We start from the raw sequence: 12,301 nt of genomic DNA on the forward strand, positions 1-12,301 counted from the left end.
ATACTACATGTTCTAATTTTCTCTTTTTACCTCTTTTTTCAGTTCACAACCCTAAGTGGATTTTATAAAGAAGGGAGGGATAAGAGACACCATGTGTTACAAAGAGAAGCAGGCTCAGCTGGCACATGAACAAAATTGGACTCCTGACCTGAGCCTTTCACTGCCATGTTTTTCATCTAAACATGGGCCTTGTCCAGACTTGATTAATTTTCTCCCCCGGCCCTTGGAATTTTACCACTTCTCCCCTTTCTAGGAGCTTCTGTGCTAGCTGGGTAGCTACTTTCAATTAGCTTCAGCTTTACTGTATGCTCCTAAGTCACGTTGTCCAGCTAGTTCTCTCTGCCCTCTGCACTGATTAAGGAAGAAAAAGCAGAATGTGAGGAACTGGGTGCTGACATTCCCCGTGCACATCTCTAATTTCAGCCTATGGACCACACGAGGCTTTGATGACAATTGCCCTGCTCATTGGGCCCCCACTGTAAGCATGATGCTGAGCTGGGTGATGTGAAGGGCTGGAAACTTAGGAAGCTACAGCTCTGCCTCTCTAGAGTTCAGTGTGCTGGAGGAAAACAGACATACGCCAACAGATGTAATGCTTCACTGCAACAGAGGGGTACCATGAAATGGAATCAAGAACCTGTAGGAGTTCAGAAGAGGGAGTGTGGTCTGTTGTGTCAAGTGCATCAGTAGAAATTTTCCTAGTAAGAGTGGACTTTGAGATCTAAGTAAAAATGACCCATGGGAGTGGTCAAAGGGATGGGGTGGTAAATACCCTTCAGAGTAACAGGTGTGAAGCAAAGCTTAGAGGTGGTGGGAGGAGTAGATGATTACGCTCAATGGAAACGACTTGTGTAGATAAGGAAGAGGAATAAAAGCAGGTTGGGATTGGACAGTAGAAAGTCTTTAAAGCCAGGCCGGTGAGCAGAAATGTGGCACAAACCCAGTTACACTTTAGAATGGTTCAGCTGGTATGGCGGGAGGTGGTAGTGGTTGGCTGATAGAAGATACCAGAGTGTGGCAGACTCATTAAGAGCTCCCTGTAACAGCTCTACACTATTTTGTGACTGCTGAATACTAAATAGATACAGGAAGGAGGAAGGAACTAAAAAGGAAGTCGGGGAAAGAGCAGTTTTGTGGGGGAAAGCCAATTCCATCTTCGAAATGCAAAACTATTGTTCACAAGACAGATGGGGAAAAATTAAATTAAAAAAAAATTTTTTATAAAGCAAGCCACGTAGCACGAGCAATCCATAAGGGTGGATCGAATCCCTGAGGGTAAGAGTTCACAGGACAAAAGAGGGTAAAGGTAGGTCTGTGGAGGTCCCCACATTTAATCAGTGGGAGGTTGAAGATGGGGTAGAAAAGTAAGAGAGGGGAGGCCAGAAAGGGAGAAGGAGAACCCACAAAATGTGCAACCTGGGGTGACGCCAAGGTGAGAGAAAGATTCCAGAATGAAAGAATCTTCTCTGTGTTGGTGTCTTAGTTAGAGCATGGCCCTGCTGACAGCTTGATTTCAGACTTCTAGCCTCCAGAACTGTGAGAGAATGGAGTTCTACTGTTTTAAGCTACCTAGTTGGTGGCACCTTGTTATGGCAGCCCTAGGAAACAAAAACACCATCTCTAATGTTTGGCTCCTGCCATCAATGTCTCTGCACATGGTGTAGGGGGTAATGCTATTCAGCTATATGCATCCCCTCCCAATGGAGTCAGCTTTGCTCTTCCCCAGTGCATGCTGGGAATGAACTTGGGATGGACTCAGGCTAAGGCACAAGGCTGGGAGTGGCATGACTGGGTCAGTGGCCAAGGCCAAGGAATGCCTTAAAAATAAGAAGAAAAACATCTGGGCCTGGACATGAAGTCCCTGGGGATGCTGGCTGCCCAAGGACTTGGGAGAAAATGAGCCCTTGCCCCAGCTGGAACGGTATATAAGCTTGTGTCCCCTGCTAGGCAGTTGTGGAGTGCTAAACTGGCCCAGCTGTTGCCTTGGACCAATCGTCCCGTAACTGAGCTCCTCAAATAAACCATATGTCACGATCACTTGTTCCTGAGTCTTTGGTGTCGGAGACGCGTCCAAACTTGGGTCCAGATGCTCCTGGGTTGTTACACAATACACAGTGAACTCCCATCTAAGAACTGAGCTGAGTGGCTGAAGGTAATGGAAAAGCAGTTCTGCCCAACTGCATCGACAGCAGCAGGTCCCCTTCCTTAGTGGCAAGAAAGAAGACTTGCCAGGGCTAAAGGTTTTTGTTGCAACAAGGAATGAGATGAGGAAATAAGAACAGATGTAACAGGACATTTCCACTTTTACTTCCCGTGCTGCTGTGTGATTTACATCTTTTACAATGAGAATGTAATAATGCAGTTACTTTGTGGCACTAAAAAGAATAAAAGAAAGAAAAACGAGGTATGTCCATCTGAAAATGGGGTGGGCAACCAATGTGGACAATATCTTCCTTTTACCAGCTGAACTGAGTGAGGTCCTCCTTATGGTAGGAAGGCTATAGGCTTGAGATCAGATCCCAAACCCATGCTTGTCTCTTCTTGGACTTCGGTGGGAAACCAGAGACGCTTAAGACTTTCACTGGTACAGCTGGGAGAGAAATACCCTGGAGGGAAAAAAGAAATTCAGGTTGTTCTTATCTCAAGCCTGTGATGATTAGAGTTATGATCTCCACCCTTGAGAAGCATACCCACAGGTCCTGATTTGTGCTTCTCAAATAAGGCTTAGCAGCATTGACCTGCTGTCTTAGTCATCTAGTGTTGCTGTAACAGAAATACCACAAGTGGGTGGATTTAACAAACAAATTTATTTTCTCACAGTTTAGGAGGTTAGAAATCTGAATTCAGGGTGTCAGCTCTCAGGGAAGGGTTTCTCTGTCGGCTCTGGAGGAAGGTCCCTGTCTCTTCTGTTCCTCAGCAATCTTTGTGTGGCTTGGTGTCTATCTTCCCCCATCTCTGCTTCCTTGCTTTTGTGCTTGATTTCCTTTTATACCTCAAAAGAGATTGACTTAAAAGACGTCCTACACTAATTCTGCCTCATTAACATAACAAAGAAATCCCATTCCCAAATGGGATTATAACCGCAGGTATGGGGATTAGAATTTACAACACAGATTTTTGGGAGAAACAATTCAATCCATAACATTCAACCCCTTGCCTCCCCAAAGTTCACGTCCTTCTCATGTACAAAACACGTTCACCCGTCACATCATCCCAAAAGTCTTAAATAACTCCAAATCTAAAATCTAATTATCTGCATCATTTAAATTAAATACGGGTGAGACTTTAGGCATATTCCATCAGTCACAGTCTTAATCTCTCTAACAAAAGGTTGTGTAGCCGTGTCCTTGGTGGAAATCCTAGGACACATGTCCTTAATTTGTACAATGGGATTTTCCAAATCTTTAAGTTTTGTTTCACTTTGCACACTTCATTTTTAAGTCCATCTCTTTCCTCTTGCATTTTAGTAAAAGCAGCAAGAAGAAATTATGCAGCTCCTTTAAAATCTTGCTTAGAAATTTCCTCAGCCAAATGCCCAAGTTCATCACTTACAAGTTCTACCTTCCACCAAACATTTGCACACAATTCAGACAAATTCTTTGCCACTGCATAAAAAGTACTGCCCTTCCTCCCTTGTTCAATCATATGTTCAAAATTTTCTTTTGAAGCCTCACCAGAAGGAAATTTAACATCCACATTTCTAGCAATGTTCTGTTGCTGGTGCCCAGTGTATTCTCTAATATGATAGAAACTTTCTGTACAGTTTTCCTTGTTTCCTTCTGAACTCTCACTGGAATTGCGTTTGGCATCCATAATTCTACCAACAGTCTCTTCAAGACAGTCTAGGGTTTTACTATTAGTCACCTTAATACTCTTCCAGTCTCTATCCATTACCCAATTCCAAAATTGCTTCCACATTTTAGACGTCTGTTAGAGCAGCACTTCCACTTCTCGGTACCAAATTCTTAGTTGTCTAGTGCTGCTATAACAGAAATGCCACGAGTGGATGGCTTTAATAAACAGAAATTTATTTTCTTACAGTTTAGGATGCTCATAGTTCAAATTCAGCGTGCCGGCTTGAGGGGAAAGTTTTGTCTCTCTGTCAGCTGTAGAGGAAAAGTTCTTGTCTCTACAGCTTTTGCTTCCTGGTTCCTTGGAAGTCTCGATATGCCTTGGCATCTATCTTATCCCATCTCTCTCTCTCTGCTGGCTTGTTTAATCCCTTTTATAAATCAAAAGAGATTGACTCAAGATACACTCTACACAGACCCTGCCTCACTAACATGACAAAGATAGCCCAATCCGAAAAAAGATTATAACCCGGGGCATAGAGTTTAGAGGTTTGGATTTACAACACATATTTTGAGGGGACACAATTCAATCCATAACAAGTGGTATCTTATAACAGGAGAGAGCAGACAGAGAGACAGAGTGACACACGGGAAGATACCATGTGAAGAAAATATATCTACAAGCCAAGGAATGCCAAGAAATATCTGGGGTTACCAGTAGCTGAAAAGGATAAAGACTGGATCATCCCCTAAAGCCTTCAGAGTGAGCATGGCTCTTGCTAACAGTCTGAATTCAGACTTCCAACCTCCAGAACTGTGAGACAATAAATTTCTGTTCTTTAATGCCGCCTTTGTGGTATTTTCTTATGGCACTCCCAGAAAACTAAGACACCCTCCTCCTGAGTAAAATCTCCTAGGATGGAGGCTGGCACACCAATTCCTATATCCCATGTCCAAGCAAGTAACTGTCATTCTTGGACCTTTAAAAAGGACATTCTTTCTTTCTTTGTGATACCACATCTGCTACTTTAAGGCAGAAACAACAGCTATGCAAATGGATTGGAAGATGAAATGTACTTCCAGAGATTTCTCAAAATTCCTAAAGTATTGCTTATTCATAGTAAGGTCAGAGTTAATTAGATATTAACTTGCCACTGTCCTTATGTTTAAATCAACCCCAAATTGAGGAACTCTGTGAAATTCTGGACTCTACAGAATTATCATGGCTAAACCCATTGTCTTGGATTGACCCACCTAACCACCACCCAGATTTTCACAGTCCCATCGAACACCAGAAACTAAGGCCCTTAATGCAAAACATGATAGAAAGAAAAGTTATCACACCTTGGAGGAACCTAGATAAGAAATCCAATGGACAAGGCTATCAATCTGTCCAGGACTTCAGAGCTGTAAACAAAAACAATCATACCTCATCTCTCTGTGGTGCCAAGCCCTTGTGCCATCCTGTCCTTGACGCAAACATAAACGTAATGTAAGCTATACAGAAACTAGGAGCCCTGGTGGCGCACTGGTTAAGAGCTATGGCTGCTAACTAAAAGTTCAGCAGTTGGAATCCACCAGCTGCTCCTTGGAAGCCCTATGGGGCAGCTCTACTCTGTTCTATAGGGTTGGTATAAGTTGGAATCCACTCAACAGTAATGGGTTTGATTTTTTGTTGTTGTTGTTATACATAAACTATAAAGTTAACATACAGAAAGACTGTTTAAGTTCAAACAGTTTCAGGAACAACTTGCCTTGGGTGACTCATGTGTTTCAGAAAGATAAGCTCACAGACAAACTGTTCAAATTCAAAACATTTCAGCAACTCTCCTGGTTTACAAATTCTGACCAGCCCCAGCTCAAACCCCACTTACTAACTTCTGCCCTAAAAAAACTTACGGCTAAACTTCCAAGTAAACCTTATAAAACCCAAGAGCTTAAGACCCTGGCAGAGTCCATTTAATGGAATTCTTTAAACCAGGCTCCCTTGCCTGCCAAGTTTCTAATAAACTTAGCTTTTAAAAAAAACGGAATAAAATAAAATCACCACAGACTTCTCTGGTGGTCTCATAAGGGTTTTGATAGCTCATTGAGTGAATAATATTCAGGAAACAGTAAAGTGGGCATTTTTCCCCTTGAACTTGCTTTCCTCCTTGTGTTTACAGCCAATGATTCTAGGGTGAGGAATATAAGAATCAGGGAGGGGTTTTCTCAAAGGATGTATTTTTATTCCCTTGTTTTCCTCAATCTCTAACAAGATCTTGCTATGTGATGCATAAATCAAGCAGCACAACTGAGATAAGCTGCTGGCAGTGATGGAGCACGTTGCATCCCTCAGGATTGCTGGAGAAAAAAAGTGTTGAAAACCACTGGATTATAAATTATCAATGCAGGGGCACAACAGGAAGAAGCATCAAAGGTAGCTAAGTCACTGGAGGTAATCGAGGCAAGGATTGTGGCGCGGGGCCTGGAACTGCCATCTCAGATCACATTAGTGCTGCTGGCCCAACTCCATGACCAAGCTCAACATCCCGAACACACTGCTTCATGCATATCTGCTTCATGCTGGTGACCTTGGAGGGCAGCTATCTGGAAACACAGTCAGGACCCTGGCAGGGCTGCTCTTGACTGGACAATTGTGAAGGACACAGAAGCTTCTAGGACTCCTACAGGCACTGAGAATTCTCAAGTTCTTGGAATCTATGCATTAACCTGTATCTCTGAGATGGAGAAAGTAGCCAAGCATGAGGACACTATCCTGATGTCTAGGAGAAAGATGAGAAGTTTCTAATGGAAGTCACAAATAAAGTAGGCAGTCTACAAGACGTATATTTCCAGGATTCAGGTTGCTAACTCTGGAGAACATCTTTCTGAACCCAACTTATGAAGTCTATGTAATGTTGGGAGCGGAGGAGGATTATCCAAAAAGTAAGGTAAGCACTGTGCTTACCTTGCTTACCAGATCATCTCTAGTGAACAATTTCACATGGTTTCATCACTGGTGAAACCCATGTGAAATTATTCACTAAATTTTAGTAAGAAAATACAAGTATGCCCTTGCTTACCTTGCTTACTGGGTCGTCTGCCCCTGTCAGGGATTGTAAATTTAAAAAGAGCCTTTGATTCTTTAGGAAGGTACTGTAGGGCTGGGCAAGAAGCAGATGCCAGCCATACCTAGAAGCAGAATCTTTGATGTGGTGAAAGAAATGTGAAATTGTTCACTATAGATTAGCTGGTAAGCATGGTAAGCACCATGCTTGCCTTTATTTAGATAATCCAACCCCGGGTGGGGACCCCCATTAAGGTGCAGAAAATCTGACAAGGAAAACAATAGAATTCCTAGTGCTTTTTGGCCAGTACGAACTGCAGCTTCAGAACAGTGTTCTAGACCCCAAAGAATCCTGCCCCAGACTGTTGCCATTTTAGTTCAAAAAATATCCATGATTGAGCATTGCAGTTGGGACAGAATGTCATTCTCAGAACTAGAAGGGTCTGCATTCAAGAACTTCAAAGTTACCTAGCAACAAAATTCGTGTGGTTGAATCTGAATACCTAAGGTTTAGAGTTTACCCTGGAGACAGATGGGGGCTCTAGACTGGCCAACTGTATGAAATTACCATCATAGTGTACAGTGAGGCCAGCAACAAGATCTACACGTCAAATAACAGCTGACTGAAAACTACGCTAACTTCAGAAATCTTGGAGATGCTCATGTTCTCCCACAATGGGTCATACTATCACACAGGGCCATCAATAGAGGTCAGACGAGACACGTAGCCTTCACCTCTGTGGTGGAGTGGGAGAGAGAGGTAAATATTGTCAGTGCCTGTGTGGTGTCATCAGGTGGTGGAAATTTACATCCCATTACCTTCCCTCCAGGCATCCTAGCATTTGCTTATGGCTTTCCCTACTCTGGAAAAGATTAAAGTTTACATGTTGGACATTTAGGAGCTGTATGTCCTGCTGACTGACAAGGCCAGAGATTGGGACAACCAAGATAGAGATCTACATCTGGACTTCTCTGATAAGTCTTTCCTGAACCAATACTACATTTTCAAGGACATGTATCTCTCATCAGCCTCCGGATTGTCACACTAATGGCTTCTAACAACAACAAAACAAAAGCCCTTAATAATTATACTGATACATTACCCATTGATAAAATCACCATTGGACAGACCAGCCTGATTGCAGAGTAACTGATAAAACCAGACAATCAACTTGGCCCCACAATAGACTGGTGTCTTCTTTCCATTTACACTGATACTCAGAAGAGTCACACTCATTATTGAGGCCATGATGTAGATCACCTCAGAGGTGAGTTCTCCTCAGGTGAACTTAATTCTCTCATCAGCAACAAGAGGGATGCTTGGTGAACAGCATCAGTCAGGGATGAGGGCTTGCTATTGAAGACGCCATGGTCTTAGGAGTCACACAAGCTGTGAATGCCAAGCCTGACAAGGCTGTCAGTCTCTTAGGACCATGTAGAGTGGGAGGTGCCATTTATTCAGGCCATGAGAATTCAGACATACAACATGTAGATGAATATGCAGACCCAGATGCCCATCTATGTCACCAGAATGTCGCAAACGAGAACACTTTGTCCTCTGGAATGCTTAATCAATAGCCAAACAGGACATCATGAACATTTGGAGGTGGCACCAGAAAGCATTACTCCAGATCCCATCCAAGTACAACTTTACCGTGATATGCATGGCCAGGTGAGGTGTCACACTGGGTTGCAGGTGCTAGTCAAAGCTCTCAAAGCACAATTGGGAAACTATAAGGCCTCCCCAGAAACCTTTCTCACAATGTCCAAACCCAGGTATATAGAAAACTGCTGCTGCTGAATCTCAAAATAGAAGAACAAATTTTAAGGCAGTCAAACTCATTTATAAAACCTCTAATAGTGACGATATGGCTTCTCTGCGCTACAGCATTTTGGATAGGCCTGAGAAGGTTGCCCATCACGTACCTGGAGGGGAAGACTTCCTGATATTTGGGACCATGATTGGAACAGCCACAATAGAAGTGACTTCCTAAGAACCCACTGGGATTAAGCAAAGCAACACTGTTGCTGTAATGGTGTCTCCCATTTTTTTTTTCCCTGAGACATCATGTATATCCAAATAAGGAGGCTCTGACAACCCTACTTCTGGACATAACTTTGCCCTTTACTGTCTACTTCCATGACAACTCCAGAAATGGTCGCAGCTTGTAATTCAGTCTTTAGATTTACAACCAACAGTGACAACTTTGTACAAAATGGAAATAACAACCATACTTGTGTCACCTACATAATCAGTATTGGCCTGATGTTGCTGAGCACACGTCTCACCAACTTCATCCTGCCGCCTGTCCAGCAGGCTATCATCTCTCCAAAGCTGTCTAGAGCTGGGGTAATAGAGGATTTTCTCTGTTTGACCAACCTCCTGATAAGCCCAGAAAGCCATTTGCAGACGTGGAGTTTCTCAGCCAACAGTGTCCTCCAGTCAGCCCCAAGACAAGCGATGCAGGAACCCAGACATGGAATCTGACTGTCTAATGTGAGGTCACCAGAACCTACAAGAAGATATCAGTCAGCATTCCCTGAGGACTGGGTCATGTCACATTAGTGGGGTGAAGACCAATTTTCAAAATTATCCCTCACAAGAAGCACCACACTGAGAGCTGAGTACTCTCCACCCAGATGAAAGGCATGCATGGTTTGCATGAAGAGCTAGTCAGTAGCCAACTTCAGCTCCAGCAAGAAGCCAGATTTCCCAGCAGCTGGTGACACCTTCACTACAGAGCCAGGGTTTGCTGCTATTCTGGGCCAGCACTTCTACTCTATGAAGATGCACTGGCTGACAAATGCCTGCATATCTGAGCAAAAGATGACCGTTCTGACATTCACGAGCTTCATATCCAGCAGGCACCAAGGTGTCCTTCAGCTTAGGACTCCTCACCAGCCAGACTTATGTTTTCAGCACTAGATTGAGATCAGCATCTTCCACGCCAAGAAGATTCTAGAAATTAAAACTAGAGATAAAATCCAGGCCCCCTGCTGTGCTGGCCTTTGTGAAGGAGACCTTCAGGCTGCCCAGCTTCCTCACACCCATAGTCATGGTCTCCAGTCCTACAGCCAGCAGGCAGGCGCCACTGCACACTGCCCTGACCTTATCTTCCCCCATAACCATCAGGCCATCACCATGGCCTTTTCTCTCAGAGCTAGCCCCTTTTATCTCTTCCTGAATTCCTACCAAGCTGTGTTTGTTCTTCAAGCCCTTTGCACAGTTGGCTGGGACTGCTGATAAGATTATAATGTACTTTGCAATCTGACTACCCCAGGAATTTACCACCCATTCACATATTTGCTCCCATAACCAGTCTTCAGCACAGCCAGAATCATTTTCCATTGCATCTCCAGCATTGTTCAATGTTCAGCCCCCAGGGTGTTGTGAAGCCCACCCTCTTCTCCCCATTAAATGGCTTAAAAAGTTGAACAGATAGGGTGGGTCCTCCAGAGACAGCGTGAGAGACTTGCATGCCTTTAATAACAGTGACACCTTCTGCATTCTCATCAGAGCTAGCTCCAAAGACCCAAGCCAGTCATGATGCACTTTGCTGCCCCATCTGTTCTGACAAATTGAGAATTCAATTGTACCCATTAGCTTATTTTTATATGCAGGAGCTTTAAGATTTTTCTTACAAATTCTTTGTCTCAGACAACACGGCACTACAGACAGAAGCACCATGCTGTCCCTCCACAGCAAAGGCCCAAAAAACTAAGTAAAACAGAGACAAACGTCAATCCTGGAACCCTAATTGTCAAATGAAGGGATAAAGAACTCAACCAAGCACCAAATGGAATAAGAAACGGACAGAGAAAGGAGAGAGATGGCGTGGAGGTCTCCTATCAGCTAACATGGCATGGATTCACCATCTTGGACTTCTCAGCTACCCAGAACAGCAGACAGAGATTACGGGAAGAGAGCTTCACAGAGCTCCCAGGGGGAAACAGAGCACCTAGTAACCACGGATACACACTTTCCCACCCCCCACTCTTTTTCACCCGTGCAACCTCCTCCACTTTCGGCAGGCCTCGGTCACTCCACTGGGGAGACGTCAGTTTCTTGCTGCTTGGATTCACCACACCCACATCTGCTGGCTCCTTCGGTGCCATTTTTTTGTTGCTGTTGTTGCTTTTTTTTTTTTTTTGGCTTCTTTTGGTTTTGTCTCTCTCTATCACCTTCTTCCTTTCCTTTCTCTACTCCTTCTTGATGGGTCGTGAAGCGCTGCTCAGCTGGGGAACCACTTCCCCAGTCTGTACCATGCTGCTGGGCTCCCTGGGGACATTTTTTTCCTTTTGGTTTGTTTGTCTGTTTCTCAGTTTCTCATCTCTCTCTACCTTCCTTCTTTTCCTGTCTCCTGAATAGCTGGCACTCTGTACGATCTCCACTCCTTCTAAATGGGCTGTGCAGTGGCCCTCAGCTTGGGAGTCATTTCCCTGGTCCGTGCTGCCAAGCCAGTGCACTCTCTTGGGGATTTTTTTTTCTTTTCTTGGTTTCTTCTCTCTCTCTACCATTCTTCCCTTCTTTTCTATTGAACACCTGGCACAGTGTGCCATCTCTGCTCATTCTACACGGGCTATACAGTGCTGCACAGCTGGGAAGCCACTTCCCTGGTCCATGCCACCACACCAGTAGGCTCCCTTCAGGCATTTTTTTTTTCTTTCTCTCTTCTTTTCTTGATTTCTTGTTTCCCTCTATCTTCCTTCCTTACCCTTCTCCTCAACACCTGGCACCCTGTGCGTTATCTGGTCTTTCCTGATGGGTTGTGCAGCACTGCTCAGCTGGGGGCCCACTTCTGGTGAGCTCCCTTGGAGCATTTTTTCTTTTTTTTTCTCATTTTCTTGTCTTTCTCTACCTTCCTTCCTTTTCTTCCTCTCAACCAGCTGGTATCTTTTTTTTTTTATTCTCATTTTTTTTTGTCTCTCTCTACATTCCTTCCATTTCTTTCTCCAGAGCACCTGGCCACATGCACCCTTCTCTCTTTCTCTCTCTCTCTTTTTTATAATCTATTTCTTATTTCTCTCTCTCCCTTCTTTTCCTTTCTTCTACCCACCTAGCTGCATATGCCATATCTGTCTATTTTTGATGGGCTATGCCTCACTGCCTGGCTAGAAAGCTACCATCACAAGGCTTCCCCGGGTCTGTGCCACTCCAACAGCAGGCTCCCTCACACTTTTTTTTTTGGCTCCTGTTTCTCTCTCCTCTTTGTCTTCTTCTCCACACCCACTTAGCTCCATACACAAGAACCTCTCCCCTCACTTCTCACTATCTGCACCATGCACTGAGCATCACACCCCTGAGCAGCACGGGCATGGTCTACTGGAACCTGCCCTGTACTGACCCTTGGCCCTGCCTTATTGGTCCCAGTACATGCCACAAAGAACTCACCCCAGCCCCTCCCCCTCCACTGGGCCTTCTCTGCTGCACCATAGCTGAGCGACTGGCCCTGTCCACTGA

At 44.3% G+C, this 12,301-nt stretch overlaps 1 long non-coding RNA gene across 1 annotated transcript in view; it reads right to left on the bottom strand.

The window, feature by feature from the left end:
• Window positions 1–519: 519 nt before the first annotated feature.
• Window positions 520–12,301, bottom strand: part of LOC135230390 (uncharacterized) — a 51,947-nt gene continuing 40,165 nt past the window's right edge. The window contains exon 3 of the long non-coding RNA XR_010321057.1: window positions 520–2,606. This is a non-coding gene — a long non-coding RNA (uncharacterized LOC135230390). The remainder of the gene's footprint in view (window positions 2,607–12,301) is intronic.

This window comes from Loxodonta africana, chromosome 2, assembly GCF_030014295.1.
Source record: "Loxodonta africana isolate mLoxAfr1 chromosome 2, mLoxAfr1.hap2, whole genome shotgun sequence".
Taxonomy (NCBI): Eukaryota; Metazoa; Chordata; class Mammalia; order Proboscidea; family Elephantidae; genus Loxodonta; species Loxodonta africana.